Genomic DNA, 21,069 nt, shown 5'->3' on the forward strand with positions numbered 1-21,069 from the left:
CATCTTTTCATGTGTCTGTTGGCCATTTGTATGTCTTTGGAAAGATGTCTGTTCAGTTCCTCTGCCCATTATTGAATCAGATTCTTTGTGTTTTTTTTTTTTTTTGTTTGTTTGTTTGGTGTTGAGTTGTAGGAGTTCTTTATATATTTTGGATATTAACCCCTTACTGGATATAGCATTTGCAAGTGTCTTCCCCAATCAGTATGTTGTTTTGTGTTCATGGTTTCCTTCACTATGCAAAAGCTTTTTAGTTTGATATAATCCAACAGTTTATTTTTGCTTTTGTTTCCCTTACCTAAAGAGACCAATCCAGAAAAATGTTACTAAGACTGACATCCATGAGTTTACTGCCTATATTTTCTTTTAGGAGTTTTATAGTTTCAGATTTTACATTTAGGTCTTTAATCCATTTTGAGTTTATTTTTGTGTATGGTGTAAGAAAGTGGTCCAGTTTTATTCTTTTGCATGTAGCTGTCCAGTTTTCACAACACCATTTATTGAAGAGACTGTCTTTTCCCCACTGTATATTCTTGCCTCCTTTGTCATGGGTTAATTGACCATATAAGTGTGGGTTTATTTCTCGGCTCTCTATTCTGTTCTGTTAGGATCTAAGTGTCTGTTTTTGTGCCAGTTCCACATTGTTTTGATTACTTTGTAGTGTAGTTTGAATCTGAGGTTGTGATACCTCTAGCTTTGTTCTTCTCAAGATTGATTTGGCTATTTGGGATCTTTTGTGGTTCCACAGAAATTTTAAGATTTTTTTTCTTCTAGTTCTGTGAAAAATAATATTGTTATTTTGATAGAAATTGCATTGAATCTGTAGATTGCTTTGGTAATGTGGACATTCTAATAATATCCTTCCAGTTCATGAGCATGGTATGTCTTTCTATTTATTTGTACTGTCTTCAGTTTTTTTCATTAACATCTTATAGTTTTCAAGGTACATATCTTTCACCTAGGTATTTTATTCTTTTTTTTTTAATTTATTTTTTTTTTCAATATATGAAATTTATTGTCAAATTGGTTTCCATACAACACCCAGTGCTCATCCCAAAAAGTGCCCTCCTCAATACCCATCACCCACCCTCCCCTCCCTCCCACCCCCCATCAACCCTCAGTTTGTTCTCAGTTTTTAACAGTCTCTTATGCTTTGGCTCTCTCCCACTCTAACCTCTTTTTTTTTTTTTCTTCCCCTCCCCCATGGGTTTCTGTTAAGTTTCTCAAGATCCACATAAGGGTGAAACCATATGGTATCTGTCTTTCTCTGTATGGCTTATTTCACTTAGCATCACACTCTCCAGTTCCATCCACGTTGCTACAAAAGGCCATATTTCATTCTTTCTCATTGCCACGCAGTATTCCATTGTGTATATAAACCACAATTTCTTTATCCATTCTTCAGTTGATGGACATTTAGGCTCTTTCCACAATTTGGCTATTGTTGAGAGTGCTGCTGTAAACATTGGGGTACAAGTGCCCCTATGCATCAGTACTCCTGTATCCCTTGGGTAAATTCCTAGCAGTGCTATTGCTGGGTCATAGGGTAGGTCTATTTTTAATTTTCTGAGGAACCTCCACACTGCTTTCCAGAGCGGCTGCACCAATTTGCATTCCCACCAACAGTGCAAGAGGGTTCCCGATTCTCCACATCCTCTCCAGCATCTATAGTCTCCTGATTTGTTCATTTTGGCCACTCTGACTGGCGTGAGGTGATATCTGAGTGTGGTTTTGATTTGTATTTCCCTGATAAGGAGCGACGTTGAACATCTTTTCATGTGCCTGTTGGCCATCCAGATGTCTTCTTTACAGAAGTGTCTATTCATGTTTTCTGCCCATTTCTTCACTGGGTTGTTTTTCGGGTGTGGAGTTTGGTGAGCTCTTTATAGATTTTGGATACTAGCCCTTTGTCCGATATGTCATTTGCAAATATCTTTTCCCATTCCGTTGGTTGCCTTTTAGTTTTGTTGGTTGTTTCCTTTGCTGTGCAGACTTTTTATCTTCATAAGGTCCCAGTAATTCATTTTTGCTTTTAATTCCCTTGCCTTTGGGGATGTATCGAGTAAGAGATTGCTACGGCTGAGGTCAGAGAGGTCTTTTCCTGCTTTCTCCTCTAGGGTTTTGATGGTTTCCTGTCTCACATTCAGGTCCTTTATCCATTTTGAGTTTATTTTTGTGAATGGTGTGAGAAAGTGGTCTAGTTTCAACCTTCTGCATGTTGCTGTCCAGTTCTCCCAGCACCATCTGTTGAAGAGACTGTCTTTTTTCCATTGGATGTTCTTTCCTGCTTTGTCAAAGATTAGTTGGCCATACGTTTGTGGGTCTAGTTCTGGGGTTTCTATTCTATTCCATTGGTCTATGTGTCTGTTTTTGTGCCAATACCATGCTGTCTTGATTATTTTATTCTTTTTGATGCAATTGTAAATAGGATTGTTTCTTAATTTCTCTTTCTGCTATTTTGTTATTAGTGTATAGCATTGCAACAGATATCTGCATATTAATTTTGTATCTTGCAACTTTACTGAACTCATTTATTAGTTATACTAGGTTTTTGGTGAAGTCTTTAGGCTTTTCTATATATGGTATCATATCCTCTGAAAATAGTGATAGTTTTACTTTTTCCTTACCAGTTTAGGTGCCTTTTATTTGTTGTCTGATTGCTGTGGCTAGAGACCTCCAGTACTATATTGAATGAAAGTGATGAAAGTGAACATCTTTGTCTTGTTCCTAGTCTTGGAGGAAAAGGTTTAATTTTTCACCATTGAGTATGTTAGCTGTGGGTTTGTCATATATGGCTTTTATTATCTTGAGGGATGTTCCCTCTACACCCTCTTTGTTGAGAGTTTTTAATCATGAACAGGTGTTGAATTTTGTCAAATGCTTTTTATGCAGCTATTGAGATGATTGTATATATATATTTTTTATCGTTCATTTTGTTAATATGGTGTGTCATGTTGACTGATTTGCAGATATTGAATACCCTTGCATCCCTGAAATAAATTCCACTTGATGGTGATAAGTGAGACTTTATAAATGTATTTTTGAATTCAGTTTGCCAAAATTTTGCTGAGGATATTTGCATTCATGTTCATCAGGGATATTGGTCTGTAATTTTATTTTTTTTGTAGTGTCTTTGTCTGGTTTTGGTATAAGGGTAATGCTGGCCTTATAGAATGAATCTGGAAGCATTCTTGTATTTTTTTTGGAATAGTTTAAGGTATTAGCTCATCTTTAAATGTTTGGTAGAATTCACCTGTGAAGCCATCTGGTCCTGGACTTTTTTGTTGTTGTTGGGAGTTGATTACTGACTCAATTTTGTTGCTAGTAATCAGTCTATTCAAATTTTCTGTTTCTTCCTGATTTAGTCTTGGAGTGTTGTGTTTCCAGGATTTATCCATTTCCACTAGTTTGTCCAATTTGTTGGCATATAGTTTTGCATAGTAGCCTCTAATTATCCTTTGTCTATCTATGGTGTCAGTTCTCTTTTATTTCTAATTTTATTCTTGAGTCCTCTCTTTTTTTCTTGATGAGTCTGGCTAAAGGTTTATCTTTTCAAAGAACCAGCGTTTAGTTTAATTGATTTATTTTTAAGTCTCTACTTATTTCCACTCTGATCTTTTTATTTTTTTCTTCCTTCTATTAAGAGTGGGATTTGTTCTTTTTCTGATTCCTTTAGGTGTGAGGTTATATTGCTTATTTGAAGTTTTTCATGTTCCTTGAGGTAGACCTGAATTGCTATAAACTTCCTTCTTAGAAATGCTTTTGCTGCATCCCAAAAGATTTTGAACCATCGTTTCCCATTTTCATTTGTTCCAGGTATTTTTTTTATTTCCTTTTTCATTTCTTCATTGACTCATTGGATGTTTAGTAGCAGGTTTAGCCTCCACTTATTTGTGTTTCTTCTAGTTTTTTTTTCTTGTAATTGATTTCTAGTTTCATACTGTTATGTACAGAAAACATGCTTGATAGGTTTTTAATGTTAAATTTACTGAAACTTGTTTTGTGGCCTAACATGTGATCTATCCTGGAGAATGTTCCATGTGCACTTGAAAAGAAGTGTATTCTGCTTTGTTTGGATGGAATGTTCTGTATGTATCTGTTAGGTTCACCTGCTCTGTGTCATTCACCCTGTAACTATTATATAATGTCCTTCTTCATCTCTTGTTACAGCCTTTAATTTAAAGTCTAGTTTGTCTGATATAAGTATGGCTACTCCAGCTTTCTTTTGGCTTCCAGTAGCATGATAAATAGTTCTCCATCCCCTCACTCTGAATCTAAAGGTGTCCTCAGGTCTAAAATGAGTCTCTTGTAGACAGCAAATAGATGGGTCTTGTTTTTTTATCCATTCTGATACCCTATGTCTTTTGGTTGGCGCATTTAATCCGTTTACATTCAGTGTTATTATAGAAAGATACGGGTTTAGAGTCATTGTGATGTCTGTATGTTTTATGCTTGTAGTGATGTCTCTGGTACTTTGTCTCACAGGGTCCCCCTTAGGATCTCTTGTAGGGCTGGTTTAGTGGTGACAAATTCCTTCAGTTTTTGTTTGTTTGGGAAGACCTTTATCTCTCCTTCTATTCTAAATGACAGACTTGCTGGATAAAGGATTCTCGGCTGCATATTTTTGCTGTCTAGCACCCTGAAAATCTCGTGCCAATTCTTTCTGGCCTGCCAAGTTTCAAAAGAGAGATCAGTCACGAGTCTTATAGGTCTCCCTTTATATGTGAGGGCACGTTTACCCCTTGCTGCTTTCAGAATTTTCTCTTTATCCTTGTATTTTGCCAGTTTCACTATGATATGTCGTGCTGAAGATCGATTCAAGTTACGTCTGAAGGGAGTTCTCTGTGCCTCTTGGATTTCAATGCCTTTTTCCTTCCCCAGTTCAGGGAAGTTCTCAGCTATTATTTCTTCAAGTACCCCTTCAGCACCTTTCCCTCTCTCTTCCTCCTCTGGAATACCAATTATGCGTATATTATTTCTTTTTAGTGTATCACTTAGTTCTCTAATTTTCCCCTCATACTCCTGGATTTTTTTATCTCTCTTTTTCTCAGCTTCCTCTTTTTCCATAACTTTATCTTCTAGTTCACCTATTCTCTCCTCTGCCTCTTCCATCCGAGTTGTGGTGGTTTGCATTTTGTTTTGCATTTCCTTTAAAGCGTTTTTCAGCTCCTCGTGACTGTTCCTTAGTCCCTTGATCTCTGTAGCAACAGATTCTCTGCTGTCCTGTATACTGTTTTCAAGCCCAGCGATTAATTTTATGACTATTATTCTAAATTCACTTTCTGTTATATTATTTAAATCCTTTTTGATCAGCTCATTAGCTGTTGTTATTTCCTGGAGATTCTTCTGAGGGGAATTCTTCCGCTTGGTCATTTTGGATAGTCCCTGGTGTGGTGAGGACCTGCAGGGCACTTCCCCTGTGCTGTGGTGTATAACTGGAGTTGGTGGGCGGGGCCGCAGTCAGTCCTGATGTCTGCCCCCAGCCCACCGCTGGGGCCACAGTCAGACTGGTGTGTGCCTTCTCTTCCCCTCTCCTAGGGGCGGGATTCACTGTGGGGTGGCGTGGCCCGTCTGGGCTACTTGCACACTGCCAGGCTTGTGATGCTGGGGATCTGGCGTATTAGCTGGGGTGGGAAGGCAAGGTGCACGGCGGGAGGGGGGGCAGGCTTAGCTCGCTTCTCCTTAGGTGATCCACTTCAGGAGGGGCCCTGTGGCAGCCGGAGGGAGTCAGATCCGCTGCCGGAGGTTTGGCTCCGCAGAAGCACAGAGTTGGGTGTTTGCGCGGAGCGAGCAATTTCCCTGGCCGGAACCGGTTCCCTTTGGGATTTTGGCTGGGGGATGGGCGGGGGAGATGGCGCTGGCGAGCGCCTTTGTTCCCCGCCAAACTGAGCTCTGTCGTCCGGGGGCTCCGCAGCTCACCCTCCCTTTGTCCTCCAGCCTTCCCGCTTTCCGAGCTGAGCTGTTAACTTATGACCTCCCAGACGCTAAGTCGCGCTTGCTGTCGGAACACAGTCCGTCAGGCCCCTCCGCTTTTGCAAGCCGGACTCGGGGGCTCTGCTTGGCCGAAGAGCCGCCCCTCCGCCCCGGCTCCCTCCCGCCAGTCCTTGGAGCGCGCACCGCCTCGCCGCCCTTCCTACCCTCTTCCGTGGGCCTCTCGTCGGCACTTGGGTCCATTGACTCCGTTCTGCTAATCCTCTGGCGGTTTTCTGGGTTATTTAGGCAGGTGTAGGTGGAATCTAAGTGATCAGCAGGACGCGCGGTGAGCCCAGCGTCCTCCTACGCCGCCATCTTCCTCGGGCTGTATTTCTATAAGCCTGCTCTGTGTCATTCAAAGCCACTGTTTCCTTATTGACTTTTCTGTCTGGATGATCTATCTCTTGATGTAAGCAGGACATTAAAGTCTTCTACTGTTATTGTTTTGCTGTCAATTTCTTTATGTCTGTTGTATTCGTTTTACATATTTATGTGCTCCTATGTAGGCGTGCATAGATATTTATAATTGTTACATCTTCTTGTTAGATTGATCCCTTCATCATTTTGTAATGCCCTTCTTTGTGTTTTGTTACAGTTTTTGTTTTTAAAGTCTATTTTGATATATAAGCATTGCTCCCCCTGCTTGTTTTCCACTTCAATTTCATGGAATATCTTTATCCCTTTACTTTCAGTTTCTATGTGTCCTTAGGTGTGAAATGAGTCTCTTGTAGGCAACATATAAGTGGATTTTCTTTTTTTTTTAATCCATTCAGTCCTTTGATTGGAGTATTTAGCTCATTTAATTATTGGTAAGTATGTACCTGTTGCTATGTTGTTAATTGTTTTCTGGTTTTTATAGTTCTCTGTTCCTTTTTTCTTCTCTTATAGTTGTCTCTTGTAATTTGATGACTTTAGTGTTATGGTTGGATTCCTTTCTCTTTATTATTTGTGTATCTATTATAGGCTTTTAGTTTGTGGTTATCATGAGGTTCATATTTACCATCCTAGATATATAGCAGTCTATATTAAGTTGATGGTTGCTAAAGTTCAAACACATTTTATTTTTTATTTTATTTATTTTTAAACATTCATTTTTGAGAGAAGAGTGCAAGCAGGGGTGGGGCAGAGAGAGAGAGAGAGAGAGAGAGAGAGAGACAGAATCTGAAGCAGGCTCTAGGCTCTGAACTATCAGCACAGAGCCTGATGTGGGGATCAAACCCACAAACCATGAGATCATGACCCGAGCTGAAGTTGGATGCCCAACCAACTGAGCCACCCAGGTGCCCCAGTTCAAACACATTTTAAAAGCACTACACTGGGGCGCCTGGGTGGCTCAGTCGGTTAAGAAGCCGACTTCAGCTCAGGTCATGATCTCGCGGTCCATGAGTTCGAGCCCTGCGTCAGGCTCTGTGCTGACAGCTCAGAGCCTGGAGCCTTTTTCGGATTCTGTCTCTCCCTCTCTCTGACCCTCCCCTGTTCATGCTCTGTCTGTCTCTCTCTCTCAAAAATAAATAAACGTTAAAATAAATAAATAAATAAATAAATAAATAAATAAATAAATGCACTACATTTTTACCCCATGCACGTTTTACCCCATGTGTGTATATGATATCATGTTTTACATATTTTTATTTCATGTATCCTTAACTAATTTTTATAGATATAATTGTACAACTTTTTATCTTTTCACCTATATGCTAGTTTTATAAGTGATTGATCTATATCTTTATATGTTTGCTTTTACTGGTGAATTTTTTTTTCCATAATTTTCTAACTTCTAGGTATGACCTTTTCATTTCCATTTAAATGTGCCCTTCTGGGGTGCCTCAGTGGCTCAGTTTGTTGACCATCCGACTTCAGCTCAGGTCACGATCTCACGGTTCATGGGTTTGAGCCTTGCATGGGGCTCTGTGCTGACAGCTCAGAGCCTGGAGCCTACTTCAGAGTCTGTGTCTCCCTCTCTCTCTGCCCCTACCCTGCGCACACACTGTGTGTCTCTCTCTCAAAGATAAATAAACATTAAAAACAAAATCAAAATAAAATTTAAAAAAATTAAGATGTCCTTTTAACATTTCTTCTAATGTTTAGTGATGATGAACTCTGACTTTTGTCTGGGAAACTCTATCTCTCCTTCAATTCTGAATGATAACCTCGCCAGGTGGAGTATTCTTGGCTGTAGGATTTTTTACTCTCAGCACTGACTATATCATGCCACTCACTCCTTTCTGGCCTGCCGAGTTTCTGTTGAAAAACCAGCTGATAGCCTTATGGGATTTCCCTTATAACTATTTTCTTTTCTCTTGCTGCTTTTAAGATTCTCTCCTTATCTTTAATTTTTGACATTTTAATTTTTATATGTCCTGGTATGGACCTCCTTGGGTTCAACTTTTTTGAGGTGCTCTGTGATTCTTAGACTTGGACGTCTGCCTCCTTCCTCATGTTGGGGAAGTTTTCAGCTATTATTTCTTCAAACAAGTTTTCTGTTCCTTTATTTCCTCTCTTCTCCTTCTGGGACCCCTATAAGGCAAATGTTATTATTTTTGATGTTGTTGCAGAGTTCCCTTAGCATGTCCTCATTTAAAAATTTTTTTTTCTTCTTGCTGTTCAGCACGGATGCTTTCCATTACTCTGTCTTCCAGATCACTGATCCGTTCTTCTCTATCCTTTAATCTGTTGATTTCCTCTAGGGTATTTTTCATTTCAGTTATTATATTCTTCAGTTCTGATTGGTTCTTTTTTTAAAATATTTTCTATCTCCTTGTTGAAGTTCTCACTGAGTTCATCTACTCTTGTCTTAAATCTGTTAAGTATCTTTATGACCATTCCTTTGATTTCTTTATCAGATAGATTGCTTACCTCCATTTTGCTTAGTTCTTTTTCTGAGCTTTTTGTCTTATTCTTTTACTTAGAACATATTCGTCGGTGTCCTCATTTTGTCTAACTCTCTGTGTTTGTTTCTATGTATTAGGTAGGTTAGCTACATCTCCTGGTCTTGAAAAGAGTGACCTTATGTAGACAGTGAGTGTCCTGTGGGGCACAGTAGCACAGTCCTCCCTGGTCATCAGAAGCAGGTGCTCTTGGGTGTCCCCTGTGTGGGCTGCATGTGCCCTCCCATTATGACACAACTGCTGTGTGCACACTGGTGGGCAGGGTTGGTTCCCGGGGTGGGTGACTATAATGACTGGCATAACTATTACAGGTGCACTGGTGGACAGACCTCCCCCCACTAGAGTGACTGGCTGCAATGACTGGCATGACCATTGTGAGCATGCTGGTGGGTGAGGCTCTCCAATTTCTTAGGGAAGGATTTGCTTTGGAAGGGTACCAGTCTTGCTAGGGCTGCCTACGGGGTTTGGTGGGGCACTAGTGACTCTGGGGGGATACTGGTCCCAACTCAGGTGTGGTGGGACAGGAGCCAATTTCGGAGGGGTGCCTACTTGAGGTGGGTCCTCAGAGAAACTCCAGGGCACCATGAGCAGTGTTAGCAAGGTAGATGGAAAACAATAGAACTGGCTCCTCCCAGCTTCTGGCCAGCTAGGCTGAAGGTAGGCAAGAAAAATGGTGCCAATTTGCATTTCTGTTCCTGGAGAAAGCTCCTACATATGCCTGCCTCTCTGGCACATACCATAAAATTAGTTAATCTCCTTCATGTATAATCCAAGCAATTTTAAACTCCTGTTTTTGTGCTGGGTTTTAGAAAGAGTTATATAGCACTGGCCCTTTAAGAGCCAAGTCTCTGTTTCCTATAGCCTTCCAGCTCTCCTGGAGTTAAGCCTCACTGATTTTCAAATCCATTTGTTATGAGTGCTTGTTTCCTTAGTGCAAGTCTTGAGGGCCGGGATGTCCAGTGTGGGGCTTAGTCTTTTTACTCTTCAGGGAGGACATCTGCACCTGTGATATCCCTCCTGCTATGGATGGCTGTCTTGGAGGTTTCATTCCTGACCACGTCTCTTCTCCTACCTTTCTCACTGTGGTTTCTTCTTTATGTGTTTAAGTGTCACAGATGTATTCTGCCATTCTTCAGGTTGTTTTGAGGGTGAGTTGCATTATATGTAGCTATTGCCATGATATGTCCACAGGAGGAGGTAAGCTCAAGACCCCTTCATTCTGCCATCTTACTGGAATAAACCTACTTTGTTCTTTCTCAAGAGTGTTTTGGCTTTTGGGGGTCTTCTGAGACTTCATATGAATTTTAGGATGGATTTCTCTATTCTTGCAAAAAATGGCATTTTTGAAAAGATTACATTAAATCTTTAGATTTAACAATATCCTGAAGTCTTTCAATCCAAGAACACAAGATGTCTTTCCACTTATTTGTGTCTTCTTTAATTTCTCACAGAAGTTTATTGTAGTTTTCCATGTACAAATCTTTCATCTTGGTGAAACTTCTATTTATTCTTTTCGATGCTATTGTCATGGAACTGTTTTCTTAATTTCCTTTTCAGATTGTTCATTTTTAGTGTATAAAAATGCAACGGATTTTTGCGTGTTGATTTTGTATCTTGCAACTTTGCTGAATTTACTAGTTCTAATAGGTGTGTGTGTGTGTGTGTGTGTGTGTGATCTCTAGGGTTTCCTGCATATAAGATCATGTCACTTACAAACAGATAATTTTACTCTTCCTTTCCAATGTGAATACCGTTTCTTTTTCTTAACTGATGGTCCTGGCTAGGACTTTGAAAACAATGTTGAATAGAAGTGGTGAAAGTAGGGATCCTTGTCATATTCCTGATCTTAAAAGAAAAGTTTCAGTCTTTTCATTGAATGTGATGTTAGTTATAGGCCTTTCACATATGGGCTTTATTATATTCAGATTGTTTCCTACTAATTCTACTTTGTTGAGTGTTTTTAATAATGAAAGGGTGTTAAATTTGTAAAATGCTTTTTCTGAATTAAGATAATCTTTTTTTTTTTTTTTTTTTTTTGGTCCTTCCTTCATTCTGTTAATGTGGTGGATTGCATTGATCATTTGTTGTATGTTGAACCATCCTTGCATTCCAGGAATAAATCCTATTTCACACTTTTGATGTGCTGTTGAATTTTTTTTGCTAGTATTTTGTTCAGGATTTTTGCATCAGTATTCATCAGGGATATTGGTCTATAGTTCTCTGTAATGTCTTTTTTTTTTTAATTCCAGTTAGTTAACATACAATGTTATATTAGTTTCAGGTGTACACAGCGATTCAGCATTTCTATACATCACCCAATTCTCATCAAGGAAGTGCACTCCTTAATCCCCATCACCTATTTTACTCATCTGCCTACCCATCTCCCTTCTGGTTTGTTCTCTATAATTAAGAGTCTGTTTCTTTTCTTTCTTTTTTTTTTAATTTAATTTTTTATGTTTTTAAATATACATCCAAATTAGCATGTAGTGCAACAATGATTTCAGGAGTAGATTACTTAGTGCCCCTTACCCATTTAGCCCATCCCCCCCTCCCACAACTCCTCCAGTAACTCTCAGTTTGTTCTCCATATTTGTGAGTCTCTTCTGTTTTGTCCCCCTCCCTGTTTTTATATTATTTTTGTTTCCCTTCCCTTATGTTCATCTGTTTTGTCTCTTGAAGTCCTCATATGAATGAAGTCATATGATTTTTGTCTTTCTTTGACTAATTTCACTTAGCAGAATACCCTCCAGTTCCACCCACATAGTTGCAAATGGCAAGATTTCATTCTTTTTGATTGCCAAGTACTACTCCATTGTGTGTGTGTGTGTGTGTGTGTGTGTGTATATATATATATATATATATATATATATATCTCACTTCTTCTTTATCCATTCATCCATTGATGGACATTTGGGCTCTTTCCATACTTTGGCTATTGTTGATAGTGCTGCTATAAACATGGGGGTGCATATGTCTCTTCAAAACAGCACACCTGTATCACCTGAATAAATGCCTACTAGTGCAATTGCTGAGTTGTAAGGTAGTTCTATTTTTAGTTTTCTGAGGAACCTCCATACTGTTTTCCAGAGTGGCTGCAGCAGCTTGCATTCCCACCAACAATGCAAAAGAGATCCTCTTTCTCCGGATCCTCACCAACATCTGTTGTTACCTGAGTTGTTAATGTTAGACATTCTGACTGGTTTAAGGTGGTATCTCATTGTGGTTTTGATTTGTATTTCCCTGATGATGAGTGATGTTGAGCATTTTTTCATGTCGGTTGGCCATCTGGATGTCTTCTTTGGAGAAGTGTCTATTCATGTCTTTTGCCCATTTCTTCACTGGATTATTTGTTTTTTGGGTGTTGAGTTTGATAAGTTCTTTATAGATTTTAGATACTAACCCTTTATCTGATATGTCATTTGCAAATATCTTCTCCCATTCTGTCAGTTGCCTTTTAGTTTTGCTGATTGTTTCCTTCACTGTGCAGAAGCTTTTTATTTTGATGAGGTCCCAGTAGTTCATTTTTGCTTTTGTTTCCCTTGCCTCTGGAGACATGTTGAGTAAGAAGTTGCTGTGGCCAAGGCCAAAGAGGTTTTTGTCTGCTTTCTCCTCAAGGATTTTGATGGCTTCCTGTCTTACTTTTAGATCTTTCATTAATTTTAAGCTTATTTTTGTGTATGGTGTAAGAAAGTGGTCCAGGTTCATTCTTCTGCATGTCGCTGTCCAGTTTTCCCAGCACCATTTGCTGAAGAGACTGTCTTTATTCCATTGGATATTCTTAACTGCTTTGTCAAAGATTAATTGGCCATACGTTTGTGGGTCCATTTCTGGGTTCTCTATTCTATTCCATTGATCTGAGTGTCTGTTCTTATGCCAGTACCATACTGTCCTGATGATTACAGCTTTGTAGTATAGCTTGAAGTCTGGGATTGTGATGCCTCCTGCTTTGGTTTTCTTTTTCAAGATTGCTTTGGCTATTCGGGGTATTTTCTGGTTCCATACAAATTTTAGGATTGTTTGTTCTAGCTCTGTGAAGAATGATGGTGTTATTTTGATAGGGATTGCATTGAATATGTAGATTGCTTTGGGTAGTATCAACATTTTAACAATATTCTTCCTATCCAGGAGCATGGAATTTTTTCTTTTCTTTTTTTTTTTTTTTTTTGGTGTGTGTGTGTGTGTGTGTGTGTTCTTCAATTATTTCATAAGCTTTCTAGTTTTCAGTGTATAGATTTTTCACCTCTTTGGTTAGATTTATTCCTAGGTATTTTATGGGTTTTGGTGCAACTGTAAATGGGATCAATTCCTTGATTTCTCTTTCTGTCGCTTCATTGTTGGTGTATAGGAATGCAACCGATTTCTGTGTGTTGATTTTATATCCTGCAACTTTGCTGAATTCATGAATCAATTATAGCAGTGTTTTGGTGGAATCTTTTGGGTTTTCTATATAGAGTATCATGTCATCTGCGAAGAGTGAAAGTTTGACCTCCTCCTGGCCGATTTGGATGCCTTTTATTTCTTTGTGTTGTCTGATTGCAGAGGCTAAGATTTCCAATACTATGTTGAATAACAGTGGCGAGAGTGGACATCCCTGTCTTGTTCCTGACCTTAGGGGGAAAGCTCTCAGTTTTTCCCCCTTGAGGATGATATTAGTGGTGGGTCTTTCATATATGGCTTTTATGATCTTGAGGTATGCTTTATTCCTACTTTCTTGAGGGTTTTTATCAAGAAAGTATGCTGTATTTTGTCAAATGCTTTCTCTGCATCTATTGAGAGGATCATATGGTTCTTGTCCTTTCTTTTATTAACATGATGTATCATATTGATTGATTTGCGGATATCGAACCAGCCCTACATCTCAGGTATAAATCCCACTTTATCATGTTGAATAATTTTTTTAATGTATTGTTGGATCTGGTTAGGTAGTATCTTGTTGAGGACTTTTCATCCATGTTCATCAGGGAAATTGGTCTATAGTTCTCCTTTTTAGTGGGGTCTCTTGTCTGGTTTTGGAATCAAGGTAATGCTGGCTTCATAGAAAGAGTTTGGAAGTTTTCCTTCCATTTCTATTTTTTGGAACAGCTTTAAAAGAATAGGTGTTAACTCTTCCTTAAATGTTTGGTAGAATTCCCCTGGAAAGCCATCTGGCCCTGGACTCTTGTTTTTTGGGAGATTTTTTATTACTAATTTGATTTCCTTACTGGTTATTGGTCTGTCCAAATTTTCTATTTCTTCCTGTTTCAGTTCTGGTAGTGTATATGTTTCTAGGAATTTGTCCCTTTCTTTCAGATTGCCCGTTTTATTGGCATATAATTGCTCATAAGGAGTCTGTTTCTTGATTTGTCTCTCTCTCTGTTACTTTTTCTCTTTGCTTGTTTCATTTCTTAAATTCCACATGAGTGAAATCGTATTTTTCTTTCTGTGAACTGACTTATTGCACTCAGCATTATACTCTCTAGCTCCATCCATGTTGATGCAAATGTCAAGATTTCATTCTTTTTAATGGCCGAGTAATATTACATTGTGTGTGTGTGTGTGTGTATGTATATATATGTATACATATACATATGTATATGTGTGTGTGTGTGTGTATGTATATATATGTATATACACATATATATACATACACACACACACACACACACACACACTCACCCCACATCTTTATCCACTCATCAGCCAATGGACATTTGGGCTCTTTCCCTAATTTGGCTATTATAAAGCTGCTATAAATATAGCAGTGCATGTATCCCTTTGAATTAGTGTTTTTGTATTCTTGGGGTAAATACCTAGTAGTATGATTGCTGGATTGTAGGGTAGTTCTATTTTTAACTTCTTGAGACAACTCCATACTGTTTCCTCGAGTGACTGCACCAGCTTGCATTCCCACCAACAGTGTAAGAGTGTTCCCCTTTCTCCACATCCTCACCAACACCTGTTATTTTTTTATGTTGTTGATTTTAACTATTCTGACAGATGTGAGGTGATATCTCTTGTAGTTTTGATTCCATTTCCCTGATAAGTGATGATGAGCACTTTTTCATGTGGCCATCTGGATGTCTTTGGAGAACTATCTGTTCATGTTTTCTGCCTATTTTTAAGTAGGATTATTTGTTTTCTGGGTGTTGAGTTGTATAAGTACTTTATATATTTTGGATACTAACCCTTTATCAGATATGTCACTTGCAAATGTATTTTCCCATTCTGTAGGTTGCCTTTTAGTTTTGTTGGTTGTTACCTTTGCTGTGCAGAAGCTTTTTATTTTGATATAATCCAATAGTTTATTTTTGCTTTTGTTTCCCTTGCCTCGGAGATGTACCAAAAAGAAGTTGCTACATCTAATGTCAAAGAAGTTACTACCTGTGTTCTTTCTCTAGGATTTTAATGGTTTCCTGTCTCACATTTAGGTCTTTAATCCATTTTAAATTTATTTTTGTGTATGGTGTAAGAAAGTGGTTCAGTGTCATTCTTTTGCATGTTGCTGTCCAGTTTTTCCAACACCATTTGTTGAAGAGACCACCTTTTTCCCATTGGATATTCTTTCCTGCTTTGTCGAAGATTTAATTGACCATATAATTGTGGGTTTATTTCTGGATTTTCTGGCCTGTTCCATTGATCTATTTGTCTATTTTTGTGCACTGTATTTGCCACCAGCTTTGCTCTTCTTTTTCAAGATTGCTTTGGCTATTTGCGGTCTTTTGTGGTTCCATACAAATTTTAGGATTGTTTGTTCTAGTACTATGAAAAATGCTGTTAGTATTTTGATAGGGATTACACTAAATCTGTAGATTACTTTGGGTAGTATAGACATTTTAACAATACTTAACAATATAGATATTTTAACAATATTCTTCCAATCCATGAGCATGGAATGTCTTTCCATTTCTTTGTGTTATGTTCAATTTCTTTAAACAGTGTTTTATGGTTTGTAGAGTACAAGTCTTTCACCTCTTTGTTTAGATTTATTCCTAGGTATCTTATTATTTTTTGTGTAATCGTAAATGGGATTGTTTTCTTAATTTCTCTTTCTGCTGCTTTGTTATTGTTGTATAGAAATGTGATAGATTTCTGTTGATTGATTTTGTATCCTGCAACTTTACTGAATTTATCAGTTCTAGCAATTTTTTGGTGGAGTCTTTTGGGTTTTCTATATTAGTATCATGTCATCTACAAATAGTGAAAATTGTACTTCTTCCTTACCAATTTGGATGTCTTTTACTTCTTTTCTTGTCTGTTTGCTGTGGCTAATACTTCAATACTATGTTGAATGAAGTGGTGACAGTGGACATCCTTGTCTTGTTCTTGACCTTACGGAAAAGGCTCTCAGTTTTTCCTCATTTTTTAAAAAGTTTATTTTGAGAGAGGGGTGGAGCAGAGAGAAAGGGAGAGAATCCTAAGCAGGATTCTTGTGCTGACAGCATGAAGCCTGATGCAGGGCTTGATCCTATGACCCTGGAATCATGACCTAGGCTGAAATCAAGGGTTGGACGTTTAACTGAACCACCAGGTGCCTCTCAGTTTTTCCCCGCTGAGGATGATATTAGCTGTGGGTTTTTCATGGATGGCCTTTATTGAGATATATTCCCTTTAAACCTACTTTGTTGAAGGTTTTTATCATGAAAGGATGTTGCACCTTGTAAAAATGTTTTTCCTGCGTTTGTTGAAATGATCATGTGGATCTTATCTTTTCCGTTATTGACATGATATATTGCATTAATTTGCAAATATTGAATCATCTTTGCAACCCAGGAATAAATCCCACTTGATTGTGGTGAATTATTTTTTAAATGTATTATTGGACTGGGTTTGCTAGTATTTTGTTGAGGATTTTTGCATCTATGTTCATCAGAGATATTGGCCTGTAGTTCTGGTTTTTTGCAGTGTTATTATCGGGTTTTGGTATTAGGGTAATGCTGACCTCATAGAATGAATTTGGAAGTTTTCCTTTCTTTTCTAAGACTATAGAATAGGTTGAACAGAATAGATATTAACTCTTCTGTTTGGTAGAATTCATCTGTAAAGCTGTCTGGTCCTGGACTTTTGTTTTTTGGTTATTTTTTGATTACTGATTCAATTTCTTTGCTGATTATCAGTCTGTTCAAATTTTCTATTTCTTTCTGTTTCAGTTTGGTAGTTTGTATGTTACTAGGAATTTATCAATTTTTTTCCAGTTTGTCCCATTTGTTGACACATAGTTTTTCATAATATTCTCTTATGATGTTACTGTATTTCTGTGGTGTATTTCTCCTTTCTCGTTTGTGATTTTATTTGGTCCTTTCTCTTTTTTCTTGCTAAGTCTGGCCAGAAGTTTATCAATTTTATTGCTTTTTTTTTTTTTCAAAGAATCATCTCCTGGTTTCATTGATTGTCCTATTTGTTTTTTTAGCTTTTATATCATCAATTGCTGCTCTATTTTTATTTTTTCATTCTGCTGGTTATACGTTATTTTTAAATTTTTTTTAATGTTTTATTTTTGAGACAGAGCATGAGTGGGAGAGGAACAGAGAGAAAGGAAGACAACAGAATCCGAAGCATGTTCCAGGCTTTGAGCTGTCAGCACAGAGCCCAACATGGGGCTTGAACCCATGAACTGTGAGGTCATGACTGGAGCCAAAGTTGGACACTTAACCAACTGAGCCACCCAGGCGCCCCTGGTTTTATGTTTTGTTCTTTTTATAGCTCCTTTAGGTGCAAGGTTAGGTGGTTTGAGATTTTTCTTGTTTCTTGAGGTAGGCCTGTATTGCTATAGTCTTCCTTTAAAAACTTCTTTTGCTGCATCTCAGAGGTTTTGGACCATTGTGTTTTCATTTTCATTTGTTTCCATGTACTTTTTCATTTTGTCTTTTATTTCTTGGTTGACCCATTCATAGTTTGGTAATTTTTTCTTGTGATTGATTTCTAGTGTCATAGTGTTGTGGTCAGAAAAAATTTTCAATCTTGAAATTTGTTCAGGTTTTGTGGGCTAACATGTGTGATCTATTCTGGAGAATGTTCCATGTGCGCTTGAAAAGAACGTGTATTCTGTTTTAGGATGGAATGTTCTGAAAATATCTGTTAAATCCATTTGTTCCAGTGTGTCATTCAAAGCCATTATTTCCTTGTTGAGTTTCTGTTTAGATCTGTCCATTGTTGTATGTGGGATGTTAAAGTCCCCTACTATTGTATTACTATTGATTAGTTCCTTTATGTTTTTTATTAACTGTGTTATGTATTTGGGCACTCCTATGTTGGGTGCATAAATATTTACAATTGTTATGCCGTCTTGTTGGATTGTCCCCTTTATTGATATATAGTGTCCTTCTTTGTCTTTTGTTAGTTTTATTTTTACTAAAATTTTTTTAACATTTATTTATTTTTTTGAGAGACAGAGACCGAGTGTGAGCCAGGGAGGGGCAGAGGGAGAAGGAGACACAGAACCCAAAGCAGACTCCAGGCTCTGAACTGTCAGCACAGAGCCTGATGTGAGGCTCGGACCCATAAGCTGTGAGATCATGACCTGAGCCAAAGTTGGACACTTAACTGAGCCATCCAGGCACCCCTGTTACAGTCTTTGTTTTAAAACAAAATCTACTTTGTTGGATATAAGAATTGCTATCCAGCTTTCTTTTGACATCCTTTGGCATGATAGATGTTTCTCTATCCTTTCAATATGCAGGTGTCTTTAGGTTTAAAATGAGTCCCTTGTATGTAGCATATAGATGGGCCTTTTTTTTTCCTTTATCCATTCTGTCATCCTGTGTCTTTTGATTGGACTTTTTATTTACATTCAAAGTAATTACTGATTTATTGATGTATTTGTTGTCACTTCATTACTTGTTTTGTGGTTGCTTCTGAAGATTTCTCTGATCCTTTTTTGTCTTTCTCCCTTTCATGTTTTGCTGCTTTTCCTTAGTGATATATTTGGATTTCTTCATCCTTTTTCTTTGCATATTAGTATTTTTTGATACATAGTTACCATTGAGTTTGTATATAACTTCTGCATATTATTAAGTTGATGGTCATTTGAACTCATTCTTTTCTCCTCCCCATGTTTTAGGTATATGTTATATCCTTTTTTTCATTTTTATGGCTTTTGTGTTTCCCACCTCTACACTGTCACTTTTTGTCTCTCCCTTTTTTTTTTTTGAAAGAGCCCAAAAGTGGTGGGGAGGGGCAGAAGGAGAGAGAGAATCTTAAGCAGGCTCTATCCTGAGCGTAGAGCCTGACGTGGAGCTCAGTTCCACCACCCTGGGATCATGACCTGAGCCAAAATCAAGAGTCAGATGCTCAAACGACTAAGCTACCCAAGTGCCCCTTGTCTCTCCCTTCCAAAGAGTCCCTTTTAATATTTCTTGTAGAGCTGGTTTAGTTGCCATGAAGTTCTTTAGTTTTTATTTGGGTAACTTTTTATGTTTCCTTCTATTCTGAATAACAGCCTTGCTGGATACAGTATTCTTGGCTGTAGATTTTTCCCATTTAGCACTTTGAATATACCATGCTACTCCCTCTGGCTTACAAAGTTTCTGTTGAAAAATCTCCTGGTTTAAAAAAAAAAAAAAATCTCCTGGTAGCCTTATGGGTTTTCCCTTGTAAGTTAATGATTTGTTTCTTTAAAATTTTCTTTCTTTATTGGGGTGTCTGGGTGGCTCGGTCGGTTAAGCAGCTGACTTCAGCTCAGGTCATGATCTCAGGGTCCATGAGTTTGAGCCCCACATTGGGCTCTGTGCTGATGGCTCAGAGCCTGAAGCCTGCTTCAGATTCTGTCTTTCCCTCTTTCTCTCCTCCTCCCTTGCTCGCACTCTGTCCCTCTTTCTCCCTCTCAAAAATAAGTATTAAATTAAAACATTTTTTCTTTAAATGCTGTATTTTGGAAATTTAATTATAGTATGTCTTGGTGGGTCTGCTTTTGTCGATTTGTTGTGGGTACTATATGCTTCCTGGGTCTGGATATCTGTTTCCTTACTTAGTTTAGGGAAAATTTCAGCTATTATTTCTTCAAATAAATTTTCTGTCCCCTTTTCTCTCTCTTCTTCTGGGACTTCTATAATATGAATGTTGCTATATTTGGTGCTATCACTGAGTTCCCTGTCTCTTCTTGTTTTGCATAATTCTTTTATCTCTCTTTTGTTTAGCTTCCCATTACTCTGTCTTCTATGTCATTAATTCGTTTCTCTGCTTCTTCCATCCTGCTGTTCATTACCTCGAGTGTGTTTCTTATGCCCTTTATCTTTGCTATGTTTTTCCTTATCTCTGTGTTAAGGGTTTCATTCATGTCTTCTACTCTTTTCTCAAGTCCAGTGAGTATACTTATGCCCATTAAGTTAAATTCTCTACAAGGCATGTTACTTATATCTGTTTTGCTTAGATCTCTGTGGTCCTGGCTTGTTCTTTCATTTGGGATAAATTTCTCTGTCTCCTCATTTTGTCTTGCCTCTCTGTGTCTATGTGTCAAGAAAGTCAGCTGTGTCTTCCCTTGAAAGTTGTGACTTTATGAGGAAGTTGTAGAGCTTAACATAACCACAATATCATGACCTGAGCTGAAATCAAGAGTCAGATGCTTAACCAACTGAGCCACCCAGGTGCCCTGATCTTCTATTTTTAAGAAGTACAAAGAACTAAGCAAAATGAATAAAATTTTAACTACGTACAGTGTATGTAAACTTGTTGGGTTCACCTGTATTGCTATAACTCTACAGTAGACAGAAAAGGGCAAAGGCATGATGTAAATTCAATGTGTAGGACCATGTATATATTATTGTAAGCTAATTAGAAAGGGACTCATGTGGGGTGCCTGGGTGGCTCAATCAGTTGGGTGTCCAACTTTGGTTCAGGTCATGATCTTGCGGTTCATGAGTTTGAGATCCACATCAGGCCCTATGCTGACAGAGCCTGGAGCCTGCTTAGGATTCTGTGTCTCCCTCTCTCTGCCCTCTCAAAAATATTTAAAAAAGAAACGGACTTATTATCAATATATTTTATATTTAAAGAAACTTAATAGTCTTGTCTTCTCACCAGGAATATAGAACTTTGAAGGTAGGAACCATTTTGCCTCCCTACTCTCACCCACACAGTAATTTATAAATTACTAGGTACTAGATTGAGCTAAAATGTTTTGATGAGTAACAGTTATTATAACAGATTTGACTAAATCTACATTTTTCCCTTGCTGGACATGAATATTTTTATTACCTGCTACATTTTTTTTTTTAGTGTCCTCTGAAGTAAAAGCGTA

Source organism: Lynx canadensis, chromosome B2 (genome assembly GCF_007474595.2).
Source record: "Lynx canadensis isolate LIC74 chromosome B2, mLynCan4.pri.v2, whole genome shotgun sequence".
Classification (NCBI taxonomy): Eukaryota; Metazoa; Chordata; class Mammalia; order Carnivora; family Felidae; genus Lynx; species Lynx canadensis.